Source organism: Acanthopagrus latus, chromosome 17, assembly GCF_904848185.1.
Source record: "Acanthopagrus latus isolate v.2019 chromosome 17, fAcaLat1.1, whole genome shotgun sequence".
Taxonomy (NCBI): domain Eukaryota; kingdom Metazoa; phylum Chordata; class Actinopteri; order Spariformes; family Sparidae; genus Acanthopagrus; species Acanthopagrus latus.
Window position 1 is genome coordinate 5,442,384 of NC_051055.1, and position 17,359 is coordinate 5,459,742.

The following is a 17,359-nucleotide window of genomic DNA, read 5'->3' on the forward strand; positions in this document are numbered from 1 at the left end:
GACATTTCAACATCTCATTTATGGGCACTGCTGTCTCAGTGTAAGTGAAAATGTTTTACTGCAACTGTTTTTGAACAGGGCTACTTGCCAAACCATTGATCCATGTATCTGCCGAATGCACCCCAAACCTTGTTTCATAAAGTAACCAAGTTTTGGCTTCCTTACAGACAAGGCATCCCATTCCAAAATATCAGGGTTTGACTGATAGCAACTAGCAACCGTCTTTTCGTCAGCAGAATGGTAGTCTGTTTTATATTACCTTCTCAATGCATTTTATTAGGATAATATTTGTCAATACAGGTTGTAGCCTTCCCCTCCAAATGATTCCACAACCTGTTCATGGCTCACTCATTTTCAAAGGCAAAGGCCACACTGTTCTGCTGTGCCCCATGGTGGCTTGGGTGGAAATGCACTCAGTGTCATTGACATTCACGACAATAGGGTGCATAGTTAAAACATTTAAAATAATGGTTGTTGTTATGTGTTTGGGACCCCCACAGATGTATGATTTTGCTTTGTCCTAATTAACCCAGCATATTATATTTGTCTCAGTGGCATCACACTCTAGCTTTCCTTTATTCTAAAAAGGATGTTTGATGGTGGAATGCAAATGGGACTAAGTCAAGTATTTATTGAACTGACCTTAGATGCAACTTTGCCATCAAAGAGATGCACCATTCCTGTTATTATAATCTACAAAGCTTTGAAAAACCACCCAGCTGCGTCTCCACAAATATATTTAAGTCACAATAGAGCTGCTTGATATAAGTTAATACAAATCAATTCCAAGGTATCACCGGAGGTCTACCTGCATGTTTCCATTACATCTGCCTGTCTGGCTCTATTCAGTTTGATTCGGCATGTCAGCCCAGCATGGCAGGGATTTGCGTTTCCATTACCACAGGGCTACCTGTTGTCTTAAACTGACAATGTGCTTGGCCTGTGTAGGGGTCAGAGGAGCAGCTGTTTACTTGCTTCCTCCCCAGAGCACTATTGAAAAAAGGTGCTAACAAAGCTCCATTAATTTAGTGGCAAACACATTTCAATTCTTATAAATTCTTCACAATAAAACTCCTTTGTTATGAATTTATTAACGCTGGAGATGGGGCGGTTGCAGCTTGGCCCTACTCTCAAGAAGGCACAACACAGGCACAGCTGGCTGTACTCACTGCAGTAAAACCGTTGATGGAAATGCAAATTGGTGCAGCTCCAGGTAGCCTTAGAAGTTGGAGGATGATAAACAGGGACTGCGACTGTCACGATATCTGTTCCCAGAAATGTTAAGCAGACACAGTTTGTATAGATAAGGTTTTTTTTCTTTTGCTTAGCACTGATGACTGTACTTTGGTTCAGCTGTCAGTGTCATAACACATCACCTCCTGTGCACCACTGAATACTGATTACCAGGAAAACATGGTTCAGCAAATGTAATGAACTTATAGACCCATTACAAAATATGGATTCCTACTTTAATTTGCAGCCCCCCAAACTGTATTCTGAACTTCTTCCATTGTTATGACTTGGCCTCACAGTGAGATACATTCAGTATGATCATCAGAAACAATGCAGTGGAAAACGCACAGGTTATGGTGGATGCCTCTGTGGTTGGCACGATAGAAAGGAAACTGTGGGTATGTGTATGAGTGTGGGGGTATTTATTGAACAAGAGAGTCATTAACCCTGCTGAGGAAGGAGGACAGAGGAGGACAAGGGGATCCACGGCAGGTGTACAGAGGACAACTTGACAGACAATTGTTGGACTCCGGCTGGAAGCTTCATTTACTCACCAAAGACACTGCCAGATATTTGGGTAGATTGAAAACAAAGTGCGCTGCAGAGTTCTGGATACAGTGCAACATTTTAGGTGCAGAGGTTATAAGTCCAGCCAAGAGCAAGTTGCAGTAGTCCAGGCGGGAGATGACCAGCACTTGGACCCGGAGTTGCATCCCGTCCCTTGTGAGGAAAGACCAGATCCGGATGTTGTAGAGGGAAATCTGAAGGATTGTGCCGCAGCAGAGATTTTGGGGGCGCGGGATAGTTGGTTGTCCAGCATTACGCCGAGGTTCCTTGCAGTCACTGAAGGCGATACTGTGACATCCTCGACACTGACTGACAAGTCCTTGCGATGGCAGTCTTTCCCTGGGATGAAGAGGAGTTTAGTTTTGTGAAGGCTGAGCATGAGGTAATGTGCAGTTTTCCAAACGGAGATGTCTGCGAGACACTCTGTGCCAGTTGCAATGTGGGTATCGGAGGATGGGGAAAGAGAGGAACAACTGGGTGTGTTTTGGATAGCAGTGGTAAAATAATCCATGTGATGTGATTGCAGAGCCTAGTCCTTGCCCATTATCTAGTTGATAGTGAAAACAGAAGTGGTCCTAGTACTGAGCCTTGAGGGAGACCAATTTCCAGAAAACAGGGTTTGGACAAGGAGCCATTCCATGTGACCTGAAAGGAGCGATTTGTTAGGTATGATTTGAACCACGTGAGAGCAGAGGCAGCTTTGGTGATGACTAAAAATGAAACAGATGCCAAGTTCAGCAGAGAGGAGGATTTGGTGGTTGACTGTGTCAAATGTAGAAGAGTGGAACGGGGCTCTGGCGCCACAGAGGGACTAAGTCACAGTGAGGAGGGCCGTCTCAGTGGAGTGAGCAGCTCAGAAGCCTGACTGATTGGGGTCAAGGAGGTGGGCTTTTTTAAAGATAGGAGAGCAGTTGGTTGTAGACGCCATGTTCCAGGGTTTTAGAGAGGAATGAAATAAGAGATACTGGGGGGGGGATGATTGTGCTGGCTGGGAGGTGAGGGGACTGAGAGCATCTAAAGAAGTAGAGAGGGAGGATAACAGAGTGGAGGAGACTTCCTCGGTGGACATTAGAGAGAATTGTTATATGGATGGAAGTGAGGAAAGATCTGCTGAGGAGAGAGTAGAGGGAGAGAGGGATTTCTGGTTGTTGCAGATGGCGGTGCAGGAGGTGATAGACTTCATGTGGAGAAAGAAATTGACAGTGGTGGTGGTCAGACACAGTGAGTTGGGTAATAGAGAGTGCCAAAATACTACAGGAACTTGTGAAGACAGGGTCAAGTTGGTTCCCGTCCTGGGTGGATGTTAAAGTGGTGTGCCATCATCAGGGGAGCAGCTTAGGAGGGTGTCGATCTCATCAAAGAAGTCACGGAGAGGACCAGGAGGGCAATAGATCACTACAATGTTGAGCTTGAAAGGATGGGTGACAGAGGCAGCATGGAATTCAAGTGCAGATCTGTGTAGGTGGTCTAGGGGAAAGACCTGGTAGGACCACATGGGTGTGATGAGGAGTCCAGCTCCTCCTCTGTGACCAGTTAGTCTTGGTGAGTGTGAGAATGAGTAGGCAGTTGAGAGGGCAACTGGAGCAGCAGTGTTTTCTGGGGTGATCCAGGTCTCCATAAGGGCCAGGAAGTGGAGAGTCTGCAGAGAGACATGGGCTGAAATGGTGTCCGCCTTCTTGACTGCAAACTGGCAGTTCCATAGCCACCCTAAATCTTCAAGTTCAGTACTAGCGGAAAATGTTGGGTAACAGGGATTGGCTGGGTTACAGCCTCGAGCAATGGGTCTGATGTCATGACTGGGATTGGATAGGACTCATGGCTGCGATGGGTGGTGGACAGTGAGTGATTTGGGCTCCCTCAATGGACTACTGCAGACTCCTGAGTCTCCGTTCGGCTGTCCTGACACTGTAGTGACTAGCCCATATGTACTAGTTTTACTTGAGGCAGGGTTAGCTCTGACATGCCATCAAGCCTATTTACCATAGGTGAGCTGGCCAAAACTGGCTATTAACCACTCATCAGCAGTTTCACGAAAATGTACACAAAGGGAATCTAGACAAGATTGAATAGTTCAATAAACCTTCTCACAGAATGCCTAAACACTGGAGCTACTGTACATTTTTTAACTAATAACCACTCAGAATCAACAGTTTCACAACAATTTACACAAAAGGTATCTAAACAAGATTAAATATTTCAACTAACCCTCCTCACATAATGCTTAAACGTTGGCTCTACAATTACTTTCAGACTTACCAGCAACAAGATAACATGAAGCTTTTTTCGATAGAGGAAATGTAACTGTTAATACAGGAAGATTTCATACAATTCAGTGCAATTCACTGGTATTCGGTGCAATTCACTGCAATTCAATGCTATGTGATGCCATGTAATACAGTTCTAATCTATTGTTTTATGTGGTCGTTCTTTTTAATTATAAATCAAAATAAGCCATTTCTATGAAAGTGGCAGTACTCTGGGTTCCCTGGTGTTTTATTAAGTATACTATATCTGATATTTCAAGAAAGAACAGGGAACCCAGTCTGTATGTTACTCTATGGCATGGAGAAAAAGTGGAAGAGAAATGTAATTTTGAAACCACATCAAGGGGAGCAGCAATGAGACTGATTGGTATCACTATCATTAATGTCCACATCAATATTGTCTTCACTCAGTGGCTGCTACCAATCATTATTGTAATTCTGACTTTTACGGTAGACACAAACAAAAACATTACTGCATGAACAAACATTCTGACATTATGAATATAAACTGTCTGACAAACCAGGCCCATATAGCAGGATTATATGTTGCATCCCTGTTTATAAGTGGGCCTGTACTGTTCTGCTTTCCCGACCAGTTGACCCTCATTATCCAGTCGTTGTAGGAGGGCATTCCATAAAGTCAGATAGTTGTCATCTCATCTCTCACTTGCTCTCTGATGCCGACGGCACGCCCATTTCCAATTAGCCTTGTTTCCTGTTCATCTGGCTGCCACTATTGTCTCAGGTATGGTATCAGGTGCTGCATTGATTGTGCTCCAGTTCAGTGTAATTTGCTGTTGATATATTAGTCATTTAAATCTTTTTGTAGATATATCGGGGATCCCCCTGCTTTTGGAGTGAGCCACTCGCAGGCTGCTACCGGCAAGTCCTTATGCTGTAATATATCAATGCTAAAGTAATAATAGTTTAGTAATCAGCTGTTTCATTTTAAGTCTTCACCATAGTTTTTTCAGCACTATGCTCCTGTTACAAGGTGGAAGTATTGTTTTTTTGTTTTTGTGTACATTTGTATATGCTTTTATATATTGTGTTTCATAGCTAAATGTTGTTGTTGTCTGTGTATTTTTTGCCACTGCTTAATTGTACGCTTTTATTTTGGTTTGTATTGGTGTCTCAAGTTGTGACAGTGCCTAATTGACCTGAATTACCTGCAGCTGTACAGCTCTGCTCTCTAAGAGAGCAGCGGCAACCCCAAAAATAAACAAGACACCAGCCAGCAGCAAGGGGGAACCAGTGTTACGATGCAACATACACACAGCAACAGAGCAAGGAGCTCTGCCAGGCGGAGTGAGTACCCTTTAGGGCAATTAGTAACACTCTTGTACTTGTATGTGAAAATGGCAGTATTAAATTTTGCAGTGTGTGTACCTGTACCTCTGGTGTGAGGCAGTGACCAGCCTCAGACTCAGCACAGCTAGTGCTGGTCATTTCATTGTCCTCCTTTTCAGAAATTGACTTTTACAGGCTGGCCACACTGGCTGCATGAGCAGCACATGTGCATGGCATAATTTCTTGCTTTTCATTTCGGTAACCATATTACCAGGTTAAAGCAGCCATGCCACTTGAGTGGCGCTTCTCACAAGTGTGTCAGGCAAGGCTGCAACTCACACACAATTATTGCAGAAAAATAGACCTGAAAATGTCCTGTAGACAGTCATATCAACATCATATCAGTATTTCACGGTTCTAATGTCTGTATCTGTACAGTACGTCACAGACGTATATGCTGTGTCTCAATTCAGGGTCTGCATCCTTCGGAGGATGCACTTGACGGCGAATTACGTCACAATACAGCGCAAAGTCTGTCCCAAGAAAATGGCAACCTCGCGTGGTGTAGCTCGTCATTTTTGGATCCAATTGCAATGCTAATGTAACATGCTGGCCAAACAGGATGCTTTTTTAGTGCGTGGTGACTGTGTTGCTGAGCTGCTGCTGTTCACATGCATGTTTGTGTTCTTGCAGACAGCGTTGCTCTGCAGCATGGCTCCTGCCTGCCCTTATCTGTTTAAATGGAGTTTGACATTGGACGGCGAAATGAAAAGCAAGAGGTAACGCCCAACCAGCGCTGCACACAAATCCACTGTGGCCAGCCTTTAACTCTAATATAAGTAATGCAAGAGTCTCGCCCTTCAATAACCGCAAACGAGATTTGAAGCCTCAGTCAAACAATTATTAACTTTAAAATCAGGCCATCATGTGATTCATAGATCATTCATATCAATACAGTCCATCGATGAAATCGATGTACTTGTTAAAAAATGATTTCCTATTTATATTGGTGAATCTCTACACCCACTGTAGATGTGTGTATACATTTTTTTCAGGTAAGCTGATTCAAACATCTTTACAGCTTGTTGAGCTGAGCTGTTTTTTTTCTGTGAAAACCACAGTCTCATGATGACTTATCCCTCAAAACAGCTGCAAAATAACAGCCCAAGACCAAAATGACACAATGAAGAGTGGATGAGACTTATATCAGACAATATCACAGATCTGGATATCACACTATCTAAGGTGGATGTGTGTGCTTTTTGATAAAATATTGACATGCAGTAGAAGGCATGTAGTAGATGCTCCTCTTGTACTGACTTAAGTAAGGCTGTTTATGTATGAGAGTTTGAACAATACAAAAATGCAGCAGTGACGATACATGAAATGGATGAGCAGAGCTTTTGCACACATGATCAGTTTATATGATTCATTAACCACTGTCACATACAGTGTTTGGAGCAGTAAGAAGCTGACAGTTATCTCAGTTGTGGGCCTATCTGGTTACAATAATTATAATGATTTAGAGACAAAGTCTTTGCACCTGAAAGATTTCATTAAAATTATGAATTCTGAATTCTTTGCTCGTACTCAATCTTTCAAGCTTCGAATAAGGATGGAGTAACACGTTTGTCCAAACCATTATGTGAAGAAGAAACAAAGAGAAAAATTTAATGTAATGTAAATAATGCAACAGAAATAACAACCAATTTGAATTTTAGAAGAGGATGTTCTGAAGTTCCAAACAGACTCAGCTTGCACCTTGATTTTTTTTGCAAAGGATGGACGCTGTGGAATAAACATGGGTTTTGACGTTTCCTATCTGTTCTATTCGGTCATTGAATTTATCTAATATAGCTGGAAATAAATTTTAATTATGTCAGAAAAAAAAAATCTGCCTTGCCTTGTCTTCCATACACCTGAACTTTCCTTTGTTTAACTTTTACAGATGGCTAGTGGATCCTCGACAGGGGCTTGAATGGATGACACAGACAGTTTTGTTGTGGTTAAAACCTGAAAAATAAGTCAAGAATTGACTTGCACCTTTTGCAGTTAAGTTAAATAAAGCCATTATCTCCATACAGACATATCTGCATCACATGTTGGTCTCTGTTAATGCGCTTGTCTGCGCGTGAAGCATTATTCTCTCCATCCTCTATGTAGTCATGGCCTACATTTTCACAAAACACATCGCGGTGACACGCTGAGGTCTAATATGGCACAGAGGACCGACCAAACAGAGTCGATGAGTCTCACTGCTTTTATGTGGGCCATTTATTCACATCCATCACTTTCTGTTTGGAGCGTCAGGAGCCAGGGAGACTGGTTAATTCATCAGCAGTCTTCCTCCTCAGTGGGTTCAGGAACATGGGAGGGAGCCGGGGATGTAGTACAGAGATTCAACACGGGGAAAGACCATTTGACATCAATCAGAGTGACAGACCGGCATGGCATGCTGCAGCCCCTCATTGGTGTGAAGCAAAGACGTGATACATTCTGAAGGAATTCCCTGATTACTTTTACACTGTAATTGTAATTTTATATTTATTAAAAAATTTTTACAGGAATGTCCAGAATTACCCGCGACCCTGCAGAGGATTAAGCGGCGTACATAGAATATGTACAGATGATGGATGGATGGATGGATGGATGGATGTCCAGAATTATGCTGTTCATGTAATTTGCATTTTCATCACGGTCTGTAAATAGTATAATTAATGTTTACTACTACACACCTGAAGCTTAGCATAGTCCCTTTATTAATTTAGCTTTCGTTGAATGAATCTAGTTCTCTTAAAGTACTGTTTATCCTTTTTCCTTTCTGCTGTAAAATACAGAAAGAAAAGAGAGGAGTGGATGTCGATTCTCCTGAGCCTGAATTGATTTTGACAGAATATCCTCGTGAAAAAAGAAGAAAAACGAGGGACGCGGCAAAGGGAGGTAAGAAAGAGGCATAAGAGACATAGGAGATAAGCGGCAGAAGAAAGACAGTGAGGTAGCAGGGAATGAGAGGGAAAGAAAAAAGTACACCGACGGGCAGAGAAGGACGGAGGGAGAGGGAGGGGTGAAGGACCACTCCTCACTGGTCTCTGAAGAGAAAATGGAAAGAAAGTGAGACTGGAGGATGACAGCGGGGTCTGAAAGAAGCAGCCTTCAGAGAGGATCATGCCTCCTGTCAGACCATCACTCTGTCATAAATTCACACACACACACACACACACACATTAAAGCACACAGCTCAGTGGGACCTGTCTGAGGAAAACACGAGTGAAGGGAGGAGAAAACACCGGGTCAACAGAGGCTGATGGACACAGTGTTACACAAAACACACACATACACACACTCTTTGTGCACTTTTCTACAATAACTCTTGGTTGCCATTAAAGTGTCATGACCGGACAGCCCTGTCATATAATGATTATTCTCGTATACAGTTAAAGATGTAACATGTAACATTTCTACCATAAACCGTCAATTATCTTGAATGTCTCCAACAATGTCCAAACCTGGAGTAATCCATATGTTTACTCAAGGTATCGGTGGATTGCACTGTGCCGCTTGCTGTTGCAACTCCCTGGAAAACACCGGATAATCTATCACAGAATGAGGAAGAAAAGAGAAGAATCAAACTTTCTCACATTACCTCGCCCATGAACGCTTCTGCACGCAACAGTCTGCAGGCTTTTAACTCTCTCTGCCCTTTCCTGTCTCAACATGACAGTGCCTACGTGCACAATGCCGAGTCCAAGTTTTTCCCAGTTTGGTGTGGAAGAACTTGACTGCTCCACACGTCGTCCAGACCTAAACCCGACACAGCTCTCTGCAAAGAACTGGAATGCTGACTGCGAGGCTTACCACCCGACAATCAGTGTCACCTTGCTAATGCTCCGGTGTCCGAGTGAAAAAAGATCTCTGCAGCCGGGTCCAGCATCTGTTGTAGAGACTGAAACCAGAAGAGTGGAGGCTGTTAAATGAGAAGAACAATGGTTTGGGGAAGAAATGATCGATCACCTTGCAGTGTATCGGTGTAATGCTCCGGTGTACTTGGCGAAGCAAATTAGCTGTACTTAGATGTATGTGTCCTGTTATAAAAGATGACTGCAGTAGACACATTTTCCTTGGTGGCTGCTCCATACAAGGGGGCCGATTGAATTTTTACCACCGTCCAGACAAACAGCCCACTAGGTGCACAAATCAGCTCCATTAAATACAAGATTACGTGAGCATACTCATTTCTGAGGTGTAGCTAGGTGTTCCATATCACCAGTGGCACGAGTGTGTTTTTAGTGCGACTGCTCTCGGTGGCAGAGAGGGCCAAACCTCTCTGACACACACTGAGCATCAAGAAAGAGCCTCTTTATGCCAGTCCTCTGTATTCATTATCTTGTTCTGTGCTGCACTAGGTGTGTTGTGCTGTGATGTGCGGTGCGGCGCTGTGCTCTGCCGTGTCGCACTGAGCTGTGTCGCTTGTGTACACTTCCCTCCTCTCTGCTGCGCTCCCTATCACTAATGCAACAGACATTAGCATAGTGTTTGATGTCGAGTTAGGAGACATTTAGATGCTCTCTGTTTAACAACTGTGTCAAGTGTTTGCCGCGTCTATTTACTTCTAGAACAACATCAAACAATGCACGCACAAGGCCACAATGACGCCCCGGCTGTGGAGGATGATGAGAGGAGGAGGGGAGGGGGAGGGAGGGAGATAAAGAGTGAAGAGAGGGAGCGAAAGAAATGAGAGGAGTCCTCCCTCCCGTAGAAAATGTGAATGCTGCGAATCAGCAGCACTGTGTGGAGACCGCGGCGTCCACCGCAGGTCTTCATTAAGGCACAGCCAAGATGAGCCGACTCGGCAGAGTGCAGACCCAGCTAAGCTGTAATATACATTTTCTGTTTTCCCACTGTATTTTCTACTGTGATCTGATTTACGTCAGTTTTCTTCCAAATTAAAAGAAAACAGCGTGTGGGTCTGTGCCTGTCTCATACTTGAACGACTGAGTCAATGATTGCCAGTGACTCAGAAAATAACATACAGGGTGTCCCAAAAAAATGAATACACACTTTAAATAATTGTAAAGTTGGTGTTTATTAAAATTCATTTGATTTTCAAAACGTAATAGAATTTACAAACATCATTTTATTGTTTTGTCACCGCCTGTTCTCACACTGACGTCTGTTCTGGTCCAGACACTGCTGAATTGCACACAACACGAAACAATTCCCTTGGTATCTGCGTGCATTCACGTTCAATGGCTGCTCTCAATTCAGTGACTGTTGCAGGTCTCATAGCGTAGACTTTGTCTTTTAGGTATCCCCATATAAAAAAAGTCTAGTGGTGTGAGGTTTGGTGAACGTGGAGGGTATTCAACAAAACCCCTCCATCCAATCCACCTGTTTGGCAAGATCTCATCAAGGATGGGTCTAACATCGCGATGATGGTTTGGGGCGCGCCATCTTGCTGAAAATAAAACTCCTCATCTTCAAAGTCTTCGCTAATACTTGGCATGACAGACTGTTGCAGCAATTGAGTTATCAGTTGCTAAAGTGTGTATACATTATTTTGGGACACCCTGTATATGACCTCCCTAAAATATCATAGGCTACCATGTGTGACCGTCGAAGAGCACCAGTTACTGGCGTTCCAGATCTCCATCATTGTGGTTAATGCTGTGAAAAGGTTGCAATTTTGTATAGGTATAATTACCAAAACGATCATAATAAACATGTTGATTTCTTATGTAAAGAAAGTTAAGTACATTATGTAAGTAAAAATTAAATGCTGTAACTCTCCTGGGTGTGTTGGACCATCCCACCCTTCTCCATCTGTGCTACTTTGTCCTGTGTTATACTACCTATATGTTTACATTTAGCAGTATGTATTTCATACATACAGTCATACACTGATGACAGTGGCTGCCATGCAAGGTGCTGATTCAGTATCTTGCCCAAGGACAGTTCAGCATGCAGACCAGGGGAATCAAACTAGTGACCTTCGGATAACAAGGCGCTGGCTCTACCCCTGTGCCACAGCTGCCCTATACATATCCTATACCCAACTTCCTCCTTTACTCCCGTCATAATTACTACAGCCACTAGAGGTTGCCCTGTACCAATAAATGTAAATATGGGGGTTAGATAAGCTGCCTGTACGAACAACCTATAGGGCCGTATTTCTGGTGAGGATGTCCACAGAGAAAAGCTGGACAAACTAAATCAGCCTTTGCCAAGTTAAGAGATGTTTATGCAAGACTAATGCAGTTAACTGAAGAGAAATCAATTTGAAGATAGAGGCAACATCAAGCCTGGAGAGACAGAAAGCATACAACTGCAACCGTGTTTGCATTTTCTGATTTCCTTAAGCACAAAGATATTTTTAAAAAAGAATCTGATGCTTTCTGTATGCATTGCGTGCTCAGCCTCTCATCTTAAGTCATATATCTGATTACCTAATGATTACAACTCACGTTAATTGTCATTGTCCCTCCAGAATGTATTACCATGTAAAACTGTGTGTCATCTGCATAAATGCTGGCTTGTGTTTGGGTGTGCATGGTTGCGTCTGTTTGCATGTTTCCTCTGTGTTACATGTAAGAGTCCAGGGGATTAAGGAGGGAGATGAGAAAAAAAGACCTGGGAATAAAGAATAGTGAGAAAGCAAAAGAAGAGGGGAGGCTAGGAAGGAGGGCAAGAAGAGAGAAAAGGTAAACAGCAACACTCGTCACAAACCCCAAGCCTTCAGACTGGGATTTAACGGAATCTCGGAAGGAACGGATGAGCTGAGGGCAAATAAGCTAATGGTGGTGGTGGTGATTTGTGCTTCACAGCACTGCAACCAAAGTAGAATAAAATATGTTTTTGCATTTGTTTGGTATTGGTTAAGTCCTATTAATAAATCATATTTGCATTGCATAAAGGTATACAAAACCTTTTTAACCTTGCTGTGTCCGAGGCTTTTCATCTCATTTTTGTCTATTTTTGAATTATCATCATTATATAGCCCTATGTCTGTATTTCATTCCTGTAATCAATACCTGACCATCATCCTGACCCTGTGCTTCTGTGTCCAGTCATAGCAGGTGTTTCTCTGTTTGGGCTGTCAAGGACAAATGGTGGGAGACAGGAGGGTCAGTGCTAAGTAATGAAAGGCAATCTATAAGGCATCTCTGCTCCATTCAACTCCATCAGCTGCAGGCTAAATGAAGGCAGCAGTAACTCTGGCAACCGGCACTGACGGAGGACGTCGAGTGACACCGTTGATGTGCTCATTTTTTATTGCACGTGTATGTTGTGGTGCACAGGTTTGTGGGGTTTTTTTGCAAATCTCTGCACACGTTTATAAGTTAAATGTGCGTGTGTACTCTGGAGCTCTGCCCTCTGAATCTCTACTTCCTGTATAACAATCCAGCAGAGGTGTGCAGCGGCCAGAGGCCTCCTTTCTTTGATATGAAGAGCATCCGAAAGGTCTTTGGCTGGAGGCTGATATATGTCAATCAGCTCCTTTTTTCACCCCTCACACAGCGGCAGCGTCTGCCGTCCTGTCCGTCTCTCTCACCTACAGCGAATCCCTCCCCAGCGCTGATAACACTCCAAATAACAGGTGAGCGACTGCTGGCAGAAAGGAGATTGCCTGACCTTATTGTTTGCCTTCGCCTCCTCTTTGTTCTTCACAAATAAAGGGTTTTTTAATAAACTGAAAGGTCCTCTGCCGTGGCCCATAGAGAAAATGAAAGGGGGCAGTGAGGTATGGTACAATGTGGCGGGAAAAAAAAGAGCAGCTCATCAGAAAATAACAAAGGTGCAAGTTAAAGATAAGGCGCCTGTCAGAGATTAATCCAGGCCTGCTTGATTGTTTTCTTTAATACCAGACCTGCTACAGCAAGCGATAAGTTTGCTGAGTAATTTGGTTTTCTAGGGGACGGGCAGAGAGTGGGTGGCTGGGTGCTTGAAATAATATTCAGGTGTGCTCCATAATTGATTTTTTTTCCACCCCTCAGTTCTCAAAGAAAAATGAGATGAAACTCAAAACTGCTTTGACTTGCCTTTCTGTTCACCGCACCCCCGCACACCCTTTTTTTTATCCCCCCCCCCCCCCCTTTTTTTTTTTTTTTTTGCTTTCTTCTCTTCCCTTCTCTCTTTCCCCTTTGGATTAATAAACTGGCTTTGTTGAAGACAATAAAGGGAAGGAGAAAGTGTGCTTGAGGAAGCAGTTTTCTCTTCTTGCTTTCTCTTCTTGCTAGCAGCTCCATTGTGACGGTTTCTCAAAGAGGCAGAAAAGAGAGAAGGATGGGTAGCACACACTGCAGACAGACAGCGTAGTCTGTGTTTGCGTGTGTGTGTGTGTGTCACGTCCTGATGAGTCGGAGCAAAATGAATGCAAAGAACAATAGATTAAAATCTATTAGTTTGGTAATGAAAAGCACAGAAACAGTCACCCTATGTTAATTTGGCTGCAGAAATAAAATATGTAAATACGGTATGGGAGGGGGGGAAAAAATGCTGCCTAGCTCGTCTGAAAGGACTTTTTAATTTTCTGCAGCAATTACCATCCATTCCCCTCTTCTATCTCTTCCCTTAGAGATCATTCTAGTTAAGTTTTCCTCACTTGCTGTATAGGAAATGCTTTGGGAGACATACTTTAAATTGGATTCATCCGAATAGACAGCGAACTCATCAGACAATGCACACACTGGCTGTGGGCAAAGTTCCACAAATTGTATTTCCTTTTATTATATCTCAAATGTGTTTCATTTTTGAAAAGGCATTTTCAAAACACAAATTATTGTTGAATCAATCATGCATCATCATCATGTTCCAGCCCTCATACGCCAACAGCACTGTTTCCGTTTACCTCTCTGTATCCAAATAAACAACTTGTTTTTACCCTGAGAGCAGAGCAGAGAGGGATTGGAAAAACAGACACAGAGGAGGTAAAAAGCTGCTTACATTTTTCATAATTTTGCCATTTTGATGCCAGAATTGATCTGCTTCGCAAATCCCTCATCTCTCTGCATCTCTCCTCTCCCTCTCTCCCTCTCTCCCTCTCTCTCTCTGTCTCTCCTTCATCCCTGCCACTTCTGCAGAAGATGGCCTGTACTCTAGGGCTGTTTTCCAATTACAGTCCAACCTTTTCAGAGAAGGTCTTTATAATTAGAGATCCATTTAGCTTTTCTGTGAAAAGCACGAAATAATTTTTTGTGATTGTGGTCCCTGGAAGGAGAAGAAGAAAAAAAAAATGCTGTAGTGCTGATCTCAAGTGGCTCCATTATTATGGTTGGGTGGACAGGTTGCATGCATTAATGGCCTCACTTGGGGGAGAGACTGGCCTTTTGCACATTACTAGCGCATGAATAGAAAAAGGACATTTTGGAAATAGCTCTCCAAATCAATACGAGGCCCGTATGTGTCTGTGTGTTCACCTCAGCAGAGAGAGGATAATGAGCAGAGGAGGTAATCTGAGGAAAAACGATTATAGAGCCACTGTGTTCTGTTTAACAAGTCTTGTTAGGATTGCCTATAAGCTGACAGAACTGATCCTGTCGATATGTATATTTTATAACCGTTGCTGCCCAGATGCCAACCAAAAATACCTACTGTGAGCGTTTATACTTTCTAGGTAAAGGTCATCTTTCCTGTTTCGGCATTAACTGACAATTCTTTTAACCCGCTCTCCCAAACAGCAGTAACTCAACGGCAGCTCTTAATACCAGGCAGCACAAGCCTGCCAACTACTTGTTTAAGAAATGAATAAGCATTTCAAGGGGCAAATCCCTAACCCTAACCCACATGCGATAATGGAACGCTTCACATGCAAAGCAGAGGTAGCCTAATTCTGTATTAAACCTGTTAGCCAGCCACCGCATATTACTGTAAGTTAGCTTTCTAAGGTAAAACAGGTGGGAATAGCCTGTGCCACACTGTTGTACTAAGGGCCATTTTTATAACATATATTCCCCCCCAATACTCAAATATACTGCATAATCACAATGTTATGCTGAATTGATAACATTAGCTTGCATACATTCAGTGTATTAGCACTGAATCAACGGTTCATCCCCTTTGTTTCCATTTTTTCTTAATGTTTTGAAAAAGGAAAGAATGTGTTTATTTTTGGAGGGCAGACGCAGCAGCACATTTGAACCCCTCCCCCTAAATACTGACTCCATCATTCTGTTATCCGGTCCATGATGAAGGAATGTGAAATTCACTCTTATCAACAACACAAGTGTGTTGTGCTGCAAAGTATGTGCCTCTCACAAAATATAAGAGACTGTGTTTATGGACAAAGATCCTAATTTAGATTCCCTCAGCAGCCACACGGAGATGGGAAGTGGATCTGTGCAGCATACAATCTATACAACACTATGTTTTCTCCTCTCTGTATTACAGAAGCAGATGGCTTGGGACCAACACTCCAAAGTGGTGGAAACCAACTAATTGGTTTGAGGGAAATCGATATGGTGCAGAAACCCCTCCTTTCCCCTCACAGTCCATCAGTCTCACTCTGCAATTACCCCATTGATTGGCCAGTGCTAATTGCAGGTCTCATTATTGCAGCTTTCAGCCACTCGCTATCACGGCAGCTGAGTTCAGGGGGTTACCAGTGAGGAGTAACTGCAAAACATATATAGCATGAATAAGAATGCATACAGGTGCACTAGGGATCAGTGGGATTGTAGTCTGTAAATCCATACTTGTATATCTGACCTGGATCGCGATAATGAGATATTCTATCAAACCTTGTAGGAAAGTTGCCTGATGCTCTGCAGCGGCAGGAGGTCAGAGGTCAGGGCAACTTCACACCGGTTCTGCTGCAAGGGCAGCAGTGTAATGATGACTCTAACACTTGACTTCATGTCCGTTTCCTTGAAAGACCCAGTGCATCACAGCCACAAGGCCGTCCCATTTCAAAGGCTCCTACAAATGTGAACTGAGGAGTGGGGCCTTCCTTTCCCATGTCATGAGGAACACTACTGTTGTATCCTATCCCAAGATGCATTGGGCACTGGTATCAGTAGGATTGGTTTTTCCAAAAGTCAACTATGGTGGAGACATGGAGTGAAACAGCAGCTTTGTGCACATTTAAATGTAAGTATGAGATTATAAATCCCTCCAACAGCTAACGATACAAATGTTAACAAAACAAGTTACCCCAGCACTGTCAAGATTGCTAGGCGACAGGAGCGGCGCAAAGGTAAGGCCATGCTGGTGATGTATGTAGGAAATTCCCCGTGGACCAGACGGTCTCGTTTAACAGCGCTGTGTTTGGCCTTTATGGTAAATATGAAGGCCACGCCCTCGCAGACACCAAACTGGGACACAGCAGTCCACTGATAACTTCTTATACTGGATGGACAATTTTAGCATACCATGAGTTGAGGTATGTAATATAAGCATCATCAGTCAACTTTCAGTTTACAAATAGTCAAGAGCATCTGTAGGACACTTGAAATGATAATTTATTGTACTGTAAGTCACACATATAATGTTTTATGACTCTTGGTACGGGGTATCAGAAAGCATCATTTGTGTTTAATGATGAGTCCTATAGCATTATGAATGCATTGCTGTATAATGCACTATGAATGCCCCGATCTAGCACTAGATATGGCCTTCATATAAAGTGTTTAACACGTTTTTGATATAACCAGTCAGGAAATAAATACTATGTAAATCGTGTACCTGATGGTCCGACTTTGATCCTGTACATGAGTGTCTTTTGTGTTCAGTGCAAAAGTAGTTTTCCACGGCTGCACGAAAGCATGCAGATTAGCTTTATTGTTGAAATAAATGCATAAAATCAGAGTTTTATGTATTTTGGCTGTTTGCGTTTGCATGACATCTAAATGTTCAAGAACATTTCTGGTGTGATATTGAGTAATGCATCTTTCTTATTTGCGTTAACTGTACTTTAATTGCTCCTTCACACATGCTCTGCCCACAATATAATATGTGTGTCTCATTCTCAAAGCAGCATATCACTGTACTGTGTGACAAATGCCTTAAGCAAT

At 42.9% G+C, this 17,359-nt stretch overlaps 1 long non-coding RNA gene across 1 annotated transcript; it reads left to right on the top strand.

The window, feature by feature from the left end:
• The first annotated feature begins 5,236 nt into the window (after nt 1-5,236).
• LOC119006490 lies at nt 5,237-7,441 on the top strand. Its single transcript, XR_005070815.1, has 2 exons — nt 5,237-5,372; nt 7,303-7,441. It is a non-coding gene; the product is annotated as an uncharacterized LOC119006490 (long non-coding RNA).
• The last annotated feature ends 9,918 nt before the right edge of the window (nt 7,442-17,359 follow it).